The following is a 12,406-nucleotide window of genomic DNA, read 5'->3' on the forward strand; positions in this document are numbered from 1 at the left end:
TCTGTAATTCTTCATCTGTTGACATTCTTACTTCAGTTAGATTTCATATCACTTAATTTTCTATAAAATTCTTTCTATACAAAGGTTTGTCGTGTTCCAAGGATGAAAGAACAGAAAGAAAAAAGCAACACCACCAACAAGCAAGGAGGGCTTTGAAATGCAGATTGGAAAAACCTAGGCCCTTCTCATCCTTCCCTCCCCCATGTTATAACCATTAACAAATTTTAGGTCCTCCTGAGCAGTAAACCCTGTCTTTCCTCCTGCTCCATACAGGGAGAAAGTAGTTGCATTATTTTTCCCCAACCCAATATACGTGCCTCATCCAATCAGCAAATGACCTGCAAGACCCTTATCCTGCTCCTTGTACCCTGGGTATAAGAATGGACCAAGGACCCCCATTCGATGTTGGCTCTCCTCTGAGCTGGCCTGCTCTTTTAAAACCATCTCCCACTCAATAAACTTTATTTCCCTCTCGTTCTGTCTGATGTCTGGAAATTCTTTTCCAACCCTTGCATGGACCACGACAAGGATGACCATCCACCTACCCCCAAATAACCCATGTGCTAGGTATTGTTCTCTGAATGAGGATTTATTAGCATAAATTAGTTACACAAAAAGCATTGACAGTATTCAGTCCTTAGAAGGTATTTTATTTTATTATATCAGAGAACTCACAGAACTCTCCTATAATGTGCTCCTTTGTGTCTCCTTGCACGTTTGAGCTTCCCACTCTCATCCAATTTACTGGAAAGGATCACATGGTTATAGGCAAAAGAGAGGATGAGCTGGTTAGATAGCATCACAGACTCAATGGACGTGAGTCTGAGCAAACTCCGGGAGACAGCGAAGGACAGGGAAGCCTGGCAGGCTGCAGTCCATGGGGTCGCAAAGAGTTAGACACGACTTAGTGACCAAACAACAACAAAGGGAAAAGAGGTCAGAACCCAAGCCTGCACCTTACTTTGTTCGAGGGCCTGGTTGGGTTCTGCCCAGAACTGCCCTGTGACCTTGAGGGTTCTGTTAGCAATCCATCCCCTGTGGTGACTCCTTTCCAGCCTCTGGTCTGATTGTCAACCTCTCACTAGTTCCCTTAGGTTATGCAAATGTCAGATGGCCTGACAAGATGGCAATGAACAAATTGATATATTTTCAAATACCAAGCGTGGAAGAGGGTTTCACTTGTGCTCATTAATACCATTAGTTGCAATCACTCTCTGTCAAAAGGTCAGAGCTACATAGACGTATATGTGGAGCATCTCTATGGAGCACATTCTTTAAGGTGAAAACTTCAACTGTGCCAGTCCAACTGATAGGTAGTATTTGGGTGGAAAGAAGAGTCCTCCAATTTATAATGGGCATGCTCATAAGCAAAGCTTTATTCAAATCTACATAAGAAAAATCCAAACCTACCCTAAAAATCTTACCATTTCTGAGCGGTGTTGTGTAGAAAAACATAAATAGTAGAACATCTTCTAAACTTTATTACATAATAATAATTGCCAGCGTTTTTAGGAATTTATATGTCAGATACTTCGTAAGCACTTTACAAGTATTATCTCTTTACATGTGAGGGATTTTACATAGATTAAGGGAAGATGACATAGTGGTTGAATCCAACTAACTACAGCACTCTCTCTCATTAACTGTACGCCCTTGGGGAGATTACTTAACCTCCCTGGACTTAATTTCTTCGTCTGTAAAATAAAGACGATTATAGTGCCTGACTCATGGGGTTGTTGTGAGGATTAAAAGAAGGGTAATAAGTACTTACATACATATTCGGTGATTTCTATGTGCCCCGTATTATTTTCTAAATGAGGATTAATTAACTTAAAAATTAAATGAGTTAAACAAAAAGCATTTAGAACAGTATCTGGTACTTAGAAAGTATTCTATTATATCAGAATTCACAGAACTCTCATATAATGTGCTCTTTTGTGTCTTCTTGTATGTTGGGGTTTCCCACTGTACTCCAACCTACTGAAAAGAATTACACAGTCAAATGACTGTTCCCTCCTCAACCCCTTTGGCTGGCAGTTATTGCCAAAGTGCTCCTTACAGCCAGGTTACCGTGCGTTCCTTTCAGCAATACCCTCTCCTCCTCCGGCCTCTTTGTTGTCAAGACAACACTCCATCTCCTCCGCCTTCTTTTCCTGCATTTTCCCAGAGTCATAAGGCTTTGGAAGAAATTAAAAATAACTTCTCGAAAAATGTGGAGTCTCTGATGCCAGAATTACCAGCTTCTACTTTCACCCGAAGATGAACCTGGATACACTGCCAAGAGAAAACAAATCCACCCAAATGGGGCAAAGGCAGGAGAATAATAGTGTACCCAAATCAGAGATTCAAGTGGAAGCCTCCTTTCACAGTGATAAAAGGAACTGGCTTTAACCTTTCCAAATAAGCTTTAATTATGTATTTAAAAAATTCTTGGATGTTGGAAAGAAAAAAAAATCACTATTTGTTAATATCAAGAACAAAAAGATTTTAATGAAAGAAAAAATTTCATGAATATGAAGCTCCCACCTTAGTTATCTTATACCGTGATGAATCCCATATTGCGAAAACATAGATGATGTAGCGACACTTGCTTCCAACAGGATGATTTATGCAGGTTAATCTTGTTAGGAAAACTTGTATATTATAAAATAAGCTGTTTCCTTGGCCACAATAATCTTGATATAATGTTGCAGAGAGGAACTGAGACTTTTCGGGGAGGCTTAAGAAATAAGTCAGATGTTCTCTACCTGACTTACTGTAAAGACAGACCCCTGACATATCACTCAGGTAGACTCCTTTTCAAGTTCCAGTTACACTTCCACAGCTCAGAATTTCTTTCATCCTTGTTCTGGATTATAGCATTAACTTTTTCATTTACTTCCATCCATTAAGTATAGCTTACCTCTAGTCTATTTTCTTGCTGCTGTCCGTATGAATTTCCTCAAATACATAGGGCTTCTCAGATTATTTAGGACAAAACAGTCTAAATTCCATAGAAGAGATAACACTCAGCAGAGGTGAAGACTTAGCATGGTCTAACAGGTTGCCTCTGGCCTGGCATCCCAGATTGACTCTTACTGGTGATGCATTTTTCTCATCAATAAAGAGGACAGTATTTGCTTCATAAATTGTAAGAAAAAAAAATAAAATAATGCATGAAAAGTGCTTGGCCACTAGATGCCCAGTACATGGTTCTTGTGATTTTGATGATGATGTGGTGATAACGATGGTGATGGTGGTGGTTGTGATGATGATCTGGTCCCTGAACATCTTTGACTTCTAGTCTCATTACATCTTCATGACTAGTTTACATTTCCAGAGATTTCTGATTTTCACTTCTCTCTGATTTGTCTATACTGTTCTCTCTATAAATTCTCCTTCCCCCAACCTTCTATTTAAGGCATATTATTTAAAAAATTATTTTAAAAGTTTATCCTAGTGCTTCCATCTTCACATAGTATTTTCTCACTCCTCCTCCATAATATATGTTCTGTACATATGACTCCTAACTGTATTTCAAGGCAACTCTACATCTAGGGACTCTGGACAGCCATTATCTTTTCAATGTCAAGTACAGTGTCTGATTTTAAAATAATAGAAAAAATACACTGGTTTCTTCCCTCAGTTCCTGGCATGGAGCTCCTAAAATCCTTATAATTTCCTAAGTGATAAGAATACTAGGTGCATCTTTCATTCTAATATATGGTTTTGTTCCTGGTTCTGATATCAAGCTCCTAACTACTTTGGAATTTTCTACGTGATCAGAGTTTTGCTTTAATGAAGTGATGCTTGGTGGATTCCTGTGTAGCTTTGGGGTGGAGGCTGGTCACCAGAAAGGTTAGAAGCTTGAAACTTTTACCCCACTCCTATCCTCCAGGTGATGGTAGAAAGCAAAGAGGAACTAAACAGCCTCTTGATAAGGGTAGAAGAGGAGAGTGAAAAAGCTGGCTTAAAACTCAACATTCAAAAAATGAAGATCATGGCATCCGGTCCCATCACTTCATGGCAAATAGATGGGGAAAAAGTGGAAACAGTGACAGTTTTATTTTCTTGGGCTACAAAATCACTGCACATGGTGACTGCAGCCATAATATTAAAAGACGCTTGCTCCTTGGAAGAACAGCTATGACAAACCTAGACAGCATATTAAAAAGTGGAGATATCACTTTGCCGACAAAGGTCTGTATAGTCAAAGCTGTGGTTTTTCCAGTAAGCATGTACGGATGTGAGAGTTGGACCATTAAAGAAGGCTGAGCACCAAAGAATTGATGCTTTCAAACTGTGGTGCTGGAGAAGACTCTTGAGAGTCTCTTGGGCTGCAAGGAGATCAAACCAGTTAATCCTAAAGAAAATCAACCCTGGATATTATTGGAAGTACTGATGCTGAAGCAGAAGCTTCAATACTTTGGCCACCTGATGAGAAGAGCTGACTCATTGGAAAAGACCCTGATGTTGGGAAAGATTGAGGGCAGGAGGAGAAGTGGGTGACAGAGGATGAGATGGTTAGATGGCATCATTGACACAATGGATATGAGTTTGAGCAAACTTCAGGAGGTAGTGAAGGATGGGGGAGCCTAGCATGTTGAGGTCCATGGGGTCACAGAGAGTCAGACACGACTTAGTGTCTGAACAACAATCCTCCAGGAGAGGAACTGTAAATTGAGTTAATGATTGAGCATGTCTACATGATGAAGCTTCCATAAAAACCCCCCAACTATGGGGCTTGGTCTGGGGTGGTTAACACCTCCATGTGCTAGGAGGATGTGCCTGTGCTTGGGACTCTTGGAGTTCACCCATGCATCTCTTTGTGTGGTTGTCCATCTATATCCTTTATCTTATTCTTTATTTTACAATAAAGTGGTAAACGTAAGTGTTTTCCTGAGTGCTCTGAGTGGTACTAGCAAATGATTGAGCTGAGGAGGTGGTCGTGGGAACCTCCCATTTGTAGCTGGTATGTCAGAAGCACAGGTGACAACCTGTACTTGCAACTGGCATGTGAAGTCGAGGTGGGAGCGCTCTGTGAGACTGAGCCCTTAACCTGACGGCCCCGACACTGACTCCAGGCAGTCAGAATTGCTTGGTGCAGCAAGTCCATACATTTGGTATCAGCCTGTAACAGGGAACTACACATCTACCTCCATATTAGATCTGTTCCTTTGGCTTTTGTGCTTTGTTGACCTGTGCTTGTCAAGCTGGTTCTGTACCTTTTGTAAAATAACGCTGCCGATAGCCTGAAATATACAGGATAGCCTGTTCTCAAGGATCTGACCTTTAAAAGTCCATTCATACAGAGATAAAAAGTTTAAAACAGAATAGCATTTGTTTTATTGTAGGTTTACAGGAATATCGTGACCTGACCTACATGTACAGTTGCAAGAACAAAGGATTCCAACACCAAGAAGTTTGCAACCATCAACTCATCCCTCCCTGGACTTTAAAAGTGCTTTGCTGAAACCCTTTGAGGATCTTGGGTTTCTTTGGGAGCACAAACCCTTGTGCACAAACCTAGTCTCCTTGCATGGTCCTGCAGTAAACCTTTCTTTGCTTCAAACTCTGATGTTTTGGTTTGTTGGGCCTCATCGTGTGTCATGCACACAAACCTGCAGTCTGTAAAAAGTGTTGTGAGTACAGTAGTATTGTGAGAATAAGGGGAAACTGCATTTTTCTTACACTGACACATATAAATTCAACCTGAGTGCTTTTTTTTAATAAATGAGAAAGTGAATGAACATTAGAAATCTCAAGTGAGCAAGGCTATAGAACATATCAGACCAAGACTTTTAAAGAAAACTTTGGACTTACAGGTTCCAGAATCAAAGGATCTCCCAGTTTAGTATTTCTTTGAATGGGACTGAAATTTCATAAAGAAAATTCACCTTTTTGTCACCCTCATTCATCAGATATGCTTGAAATGAATCCTCACATTAAATTAAATAATTACATAAAGAGCCTCACAGATGTGTTGTGCTTAATTTTAGAGCTGCACTCTCCAATAGGAAAGCACTTGTCAAATGTCACTATTATATAATTTAAATTACTTAGCATTAAATAAAATTAGAAATACTGTTCCTTAGTCAAACTAGTCTTATTTTGAGTGCTCAGCAGCCATGTGTGACTATCAGTTACTGTACAGGATGGTGCAGACAGAACCTTTCTAACACCACAGAAGTTTCCATTGAATAACACTCTTCTAGATTTCTGCTATCTCCACTATACCTAAATGCTAGGTTACAGTCAATACCAATTATCCTCTGTCAATCTTATATAAGCAGAATTTTCTTTTGAATGAAATTCAAATAATAATGCTTGGGAAGTATATTCAATTCAAAATATTATACTGATTTCTATCAAAGCCAAGCCATTTCAGATTTCACCATCTGGCACTTTCTTAGAGTGCAACTATAAAAATGTGCCCTCATTCTCCCATTTGATAGGGGACTTTTAATTCAAAACATCAGTTGTGAAGATAGATACAGATATGTGGGTAAAGGAATTCAAAAACTCTCCCACTCTAACACTAGCATTTGAATAATGCCTTATATTCATACCCTTAGATTATCTCAGCTAGTCCACAGCAGAACTCAGGCATTCTGATTCTTAAGCCAAGATCCTTTCTCTCCACCATGCTGCTTATACATGTTCTAACTACAAACTGGAGCAATGGGGCACATATGGCTCTAGGTAAGCCATATTTATGCCTTCTTACAGCTTTAGAAGTATCAGAGCAGACATAAGCTGGTGTGTCTGTCACGTTCCTCAAATTTTTTTTTTCAGAATGACTATCCTTGTCTACACTTACAAACGTCACAACAATGAAAAACTCTATGTATGTTTATTTTGTTACAATATTTTAAATTGTTGGGTACAATTTTTAAAGCCTTTGCTATACATTTCCAGGTTGACCCCCTCCCCCACAATGTATCAATTTATGCTTTCAGTAGCAGAACATTGGATATTATTACTCTCTCTCCTCCTTTTGCTTCTTTTTTTTAAAAAAAATTGCTAAAGATTAAAATATTAGTTTATTTAATTTGTAAGTATTTAAAAAATAATAGCGAATATAACACCAAAGATGTGATCCATGAAAGAAATAATTGATATGTTGGACTTCATTAAAATTAAAAATGTTGCTCTGTGAAAGACAATATCAAAAGAACTAGAAGACAAGCCAGATACTGAAAGACAATATTTGCAAAAGACACATCTGATAAAGGATTGCTATGCAAAATACACCTAATGACCTAAACGGACATCTCACCAAAAAAGATATACAGATGGCAAACAGGCATATGGAAAATGTCCACATCATATGTCATCAGGCAAATGCAAATTAAAACAATAATGAGATACCACCACACATCGAATAGAATGGCCAGAGACAGAACCCTGAGAACACCAAATGCTGGTGATGAGGAACAACAGGACTCCTCATTTCTTGTTCGTAGTAATTCAAGATGGTAAAGTTACTTTGAAAGTGGTTTCTCACAAAACGAAACATACTCTTAGCATATGTTCCAGTAATTGCACTCCTTGTTATTCACCCAAAAAAAGCTGAAAACTTCTGTCCACACAAAACCCTGCACATAAATGTTTAGAGAAGCTTTATTTGTAATTGTCGAAACTTGGAAGCAACCAAAATGTCCTTTAGTAGGTGAATGGATAAATAAACTGTGGTACATCCAAACAAATGTAATGTTACTCAGTGCTAAAAAGAAATGAGCTATCAAGACATGAAAAGACATGGAGGAAACTTAAATGCATATAGGAAGTGAAAGAAACCAATCTGAAAAAGCTATATACTGTATGATTCTAACTAAATGATATTCTGGAAAGGGCAAAATTATGGAACAATAAAAAGTTCAATGGTTTCCAAGATAAAGTGGGGGTGAGGAGGGGTGTGTGTGGAGGGAAAGAAGAGATAAACAGGCAGAAAGTGAAAGTGAAAGTGAAGTCGCTCAGTTGTGTCCGACTCTTTGCGACCCCATGGACAGAACACAGAGGATATTTAGGGCAGTGAAATATCCTGTATGATATTATAACAATGGAAATATATATATATATATATTTATCATTATACCTTTGTCCAAACCCATAGAATCCTAGAATTCACCAAAAGTAAATCCTAAGGTAAACTATGAACTTTGGGTGATTATTATGTGTCAATGTAGGTTGATCTTTGATAAAAAAAAGTTTGTACCATTCTCTTGTTCAGTGTTGATAATGAGGGAGCTAATGCAGACGTAGGGATGGGAAGTGAATGGGAAATCTCCGTACCTCCTGTTTAAACCTGTTGCAAACCTAAAACTGCACTGAAAATAAAGTAATAAAATAAGTGCTGTTCTCTTTCTTATTAATTTATGAGACCTTATTACATATTATAAATGCTCATCTTCTTTTCTTTCATGTGTGCTGCAAATATTGATTCTAGTTTGCTTTTTATCTTTTAATTTTGTTTATAGTATTTTCCAGAAGTAATAAGTTTCTATACAACCATTTCTTTATGATTTCTGCCTTTGAAGGCACATTGTGCTATCTCAAGTTCCATATTTTCTTTCGCTTCTTTGATGCAGCCATGTTTTATACTGGAATCATCAATTTATCTGCTATTTTTTTTTATATGAGGGTACACAGAAGAAAGTGCTTCTTCGGAGTACAATTTTTCCCCAAACAAACCCAAATTAGTAAGTTTTAGATGTAAAATACCATTGTTATTTAAATAAATAATTTAAAAATTTAAAATATAAGTAAAATATTAAAATGATGTCAATAGTGAACATTTTATCATGTAAATACCAGGTAGAGGGGAATTATATAACAATAATATCACTCTAAAATGTATCAAGGTAATATTATCATGAAAGTGAAACTAGCTGATTGTACCTGTTTATATACCAAAAATGTAACAAATTGTTTGTTCCTAGCAATGCATTTACTCTTTTCCTATCAGATACTGGCCCACACACTGTATAATTTTTGGGGAGTTTAATCATTACTGATGAAAACATCTATTGCTTGTTGAACAAAGTTAACATCCTTTATAATAAGCTCTGAGAAGACCATAACAGGCACATTTATTGTTAGTGATTTGTAAATGCGATTAATGGAATTAATGAAAGTTGGGAGGAAATATCTGAAAATCATACCACTTACTAGAAATTTTCCATTTCTTTCTAAAAACATTGGCCTTTGACTACATAGCTCAGAGCTTTCTAATGAAGTCTATCTTTCTCTCTGAATTAATCATTATTGCCATTATAATCACTATCATTATCATGATTGTGATACCATTACTTTTTTTTTATTTGAAATATTTAAGAATATTTTTAAAGTCTAATTCTTTTCATACAAAAAAATTACATAGTTGTCAATTATAAAACCCACTTTGATGAAGTCACAGGTTTAAATATAGCAACTCCTAAAAGTGGAATATCTAGCTGATATTGAATCATCATTCATTGGCTTTATCTTCATCTATTTCAGAGATTTTGTCTTAGGGACCAAAAATTATCATTACTTTTATTGAAGAGGCTATAATAGTCAATATGATTCTTCTTTATCATGATTCTGTTGAACATCTATCTCTTTAATAGAGGTAAATGTTTGTAGATAATTAGCTATTTGTCTGAGAGGCTAGGGAACTCTAGAAATTAGAGGTTAAATGTTGAAATGCTCCCAATCATTCAAAATTAACAGTAAAGCATGATTTAAACATGGGTTGACACAAATGATCAAAACATCTGCAAAATTTCTAACTTAAAGCAAGAACATCAAAAGTCATTTTGCTCCTTAAGAATATGAGTATTCCCTACAGCCATTATAAAAAACAGTGTGGAGGCTTCTATAAATACAGAAAATAGAGCTACCATGTGATCCAGCAGTCCCTCTTCTGAGAATATACCCCAAAGAAAGTAAACCAGTAATGGAAAAGATATCTGTGTTCCCATGTTCATTGTAGCATTATTCGTGATAACCAAGACATGGAAACAAATGTATGTCAACAGATGACTGGAAAATGAAATTGTGATGTATACATAAAGGAGTACTATTCAGCCTTAAAAAAGAGTAAGATCCTGACATTCGCAACAAAACAGATGAATGCAGAAGACATTACGCTAATGAAAAAAGCCAGACCCAGAAGGAAAACTACTGTATGATCTCACTTATAATGTGGACTCTAAACAAGGTAAATATATGGAAGCAGATATTAGAATGGTGGCTACCAACCACTGTTGGGTGGGGGAAACAGGAGATGTTAGTCAAAGGGTACAAAGTTGCACGTATATAGGATGAACTAGTCTAGAGATCTAATGTATGGCCTGGTGACTAGAGTTAATAATTCTCTATATTGTGTAACACAAATTTGCTAAGAGAGTAGATTTCAGGAACTCTCATCACACACACAAAATGGTAACTATTTGAGCAGAAGATATGTTAATTAGCTTGACTGTAGTAATCATTTCATTACATACATGTATATCAAGTCATCATGTTGTATACCTTAAATACATACAATTCTTAGTAAATATTTAAAAGAAGTTTCCATCTTATGGACCTCTCAGTTACAATGACTTTAAAAATGGACATGTACACATGGCTTAGTGCCAAGTGTATAAAAATCACAAAAAATGGGTAATTTTTACACACTTCTAGCTCTAATGTATAAGCTAGCTGATATCTTAGCCCAAAACAGGAAGAACTGAAATATATCCAATTAGAGGAATTTGTTTTCATTTCAGTTAATAGAAAGAAACTATCCATGCCTTACCAAGGACTTGAAACATGGAATAGTGGAATGATAGTACTTTTTGCTAATTTCACCTCATTCCCACTATATTGTCTCTCTTCCTTTTTATATAAAGGTTTAACCTATACTGAAGGAAAGAAGAAAGCTTGATTAGGAGATCATTCACACTTTTACCTTTATCTTTTGTCTATTTTTCTTTTCTTATGTTTTCTGTCTCTCTCTCTCTCCCCCTCTTTCTATCTCAGATATTGCCAGTATTGAGAATTTCACGCTTTAAAATATTTTACCAGGTACCATCTTTCACCAACTCTTAGTAATTTCCTATTTTTAAGTAATAACAACTGAGGCTTGTGAAAATATTTTGGAGGACATGCTCATAGCTTGTTTTGTATTCAAAGCAACTAAGGGAAAAAGGAAAGAAAGAATTCAGATTCAAGCTTGGACATTGTAAAAATGTTACAAATGTGCTATTATAATGCTTTTGATATTTGTTATCATGGAAATAGTTCCCCTTATTTGCAATCATGGCAAAAAAATTGTTTTGAATAATTATGACTTCTTGCTCAAATTTAGAAGATGGCCTGAATGGATGAAAACTTGAGAGACTTAGAAAAAAAAAAGAAAATAGCAATGAAAATCACAGAACATAAACAAATTTAAAAAAAAATCTAAGTGTTCCTTTTTAAAGAAAGGGTGGTATAAGAGTAACCTTGGCATAATTTATTGGCTTTTATCCCAATCAGCACCAATTAGTGGCAATCAATTGCTTTTAGCTATGAAAGTATTTTTTAAAACCTCTCCTATATGAAAACACTCCAGTGAATATCCCTGAGTAATACTGGGTTCTGCTAGTTTTAGCAGGGTTTTGTCTCTGAAGCTGCCAAGACAACTTTGTTCTAAGAGGAGATAAGTTGGCTAGGTTAGCCCTTAACTAAAAAATGAAAGTAAATCTTAATGTCTTATGAAAAAGCTAAACATCAAACAACTGCAGAAACAAGAAATCAAAACAAATCATAAATTTTCTTCTTTAACTTGCTCCGCACATATCCAAGCCTCCCTCTTTGAAGCAAGCTGCTTGGATGATACGTAAACAACGCAAGGAGGAGGCGCCCATGCTCTGGGAATTGATGCTTCACGGAGCCACACTGAAGTGTTTACATTCTGCTTTTACCAGCCTCTAAGTAAAGAGTGCATTTTCTACTCCCTGTAATATATTTACTTCTATTTTTAAATCCTCTAAGGTGCATATGACCACCGTGTCTGAAAGAACAGAATATTAATGGATATAAAATATGATGTAAAAATTATAGATAAAACCGAACTCTTCATGATGAATGAGGCTGGTAGTAATAGGACGAAAGAGGAATAGAAGTCCAGACAGAATAAATATAGTGAATAACAGGCTGGAGAACTTGGTCCTAGGGCTCCGTTAGTATAAGAGACAAGCAGCTCTGGGCTAATGCCACTAATAAGGTGTCCACTAAGAAAAGTGGACCATTTTCAAAGAAGGAAACACTTTACTCTGGTTTACACTGATCTGAAGACGCTAATTGCATTCTTATTACTTCCTTTCTAGTTTTCTTTCTTTTACTTGCACATACACGCTCACTCACACTACCAAAGAACTATAAAAATTCACAACATTCCAAACTTTCAAATTAA

General features: G+C 36.5%; 1 protein-coding gene across 20 annotated transcripts in view; it reads right to left on the reverse strand.

Annotated features, from left to right (window-relative positions):
- The window catches only part of DTNA (dystrobrevin alpha), a 461,852-nt gene that overhangs the window by 209,521 nt on the left and 239,925 nt on the right, over positions 1–12,406 (reverse strand). The window lies entirely within an intron of this gene.

Source organism: Bos mutus, chromosome 24, assembly GCF_027580195.1.
Source record: "Bos mutus isolate GX-2022 chromosome 24, NWIPB_WYAK_1.1, whole genome shotgun sequence".
In the NCBI taxonomy this organism is placed as follows: Eukaryota; Metazoa; Chordata; class Mammalia; order Artiodactyla; family Bovidae; genus Bos; species Bos mutus.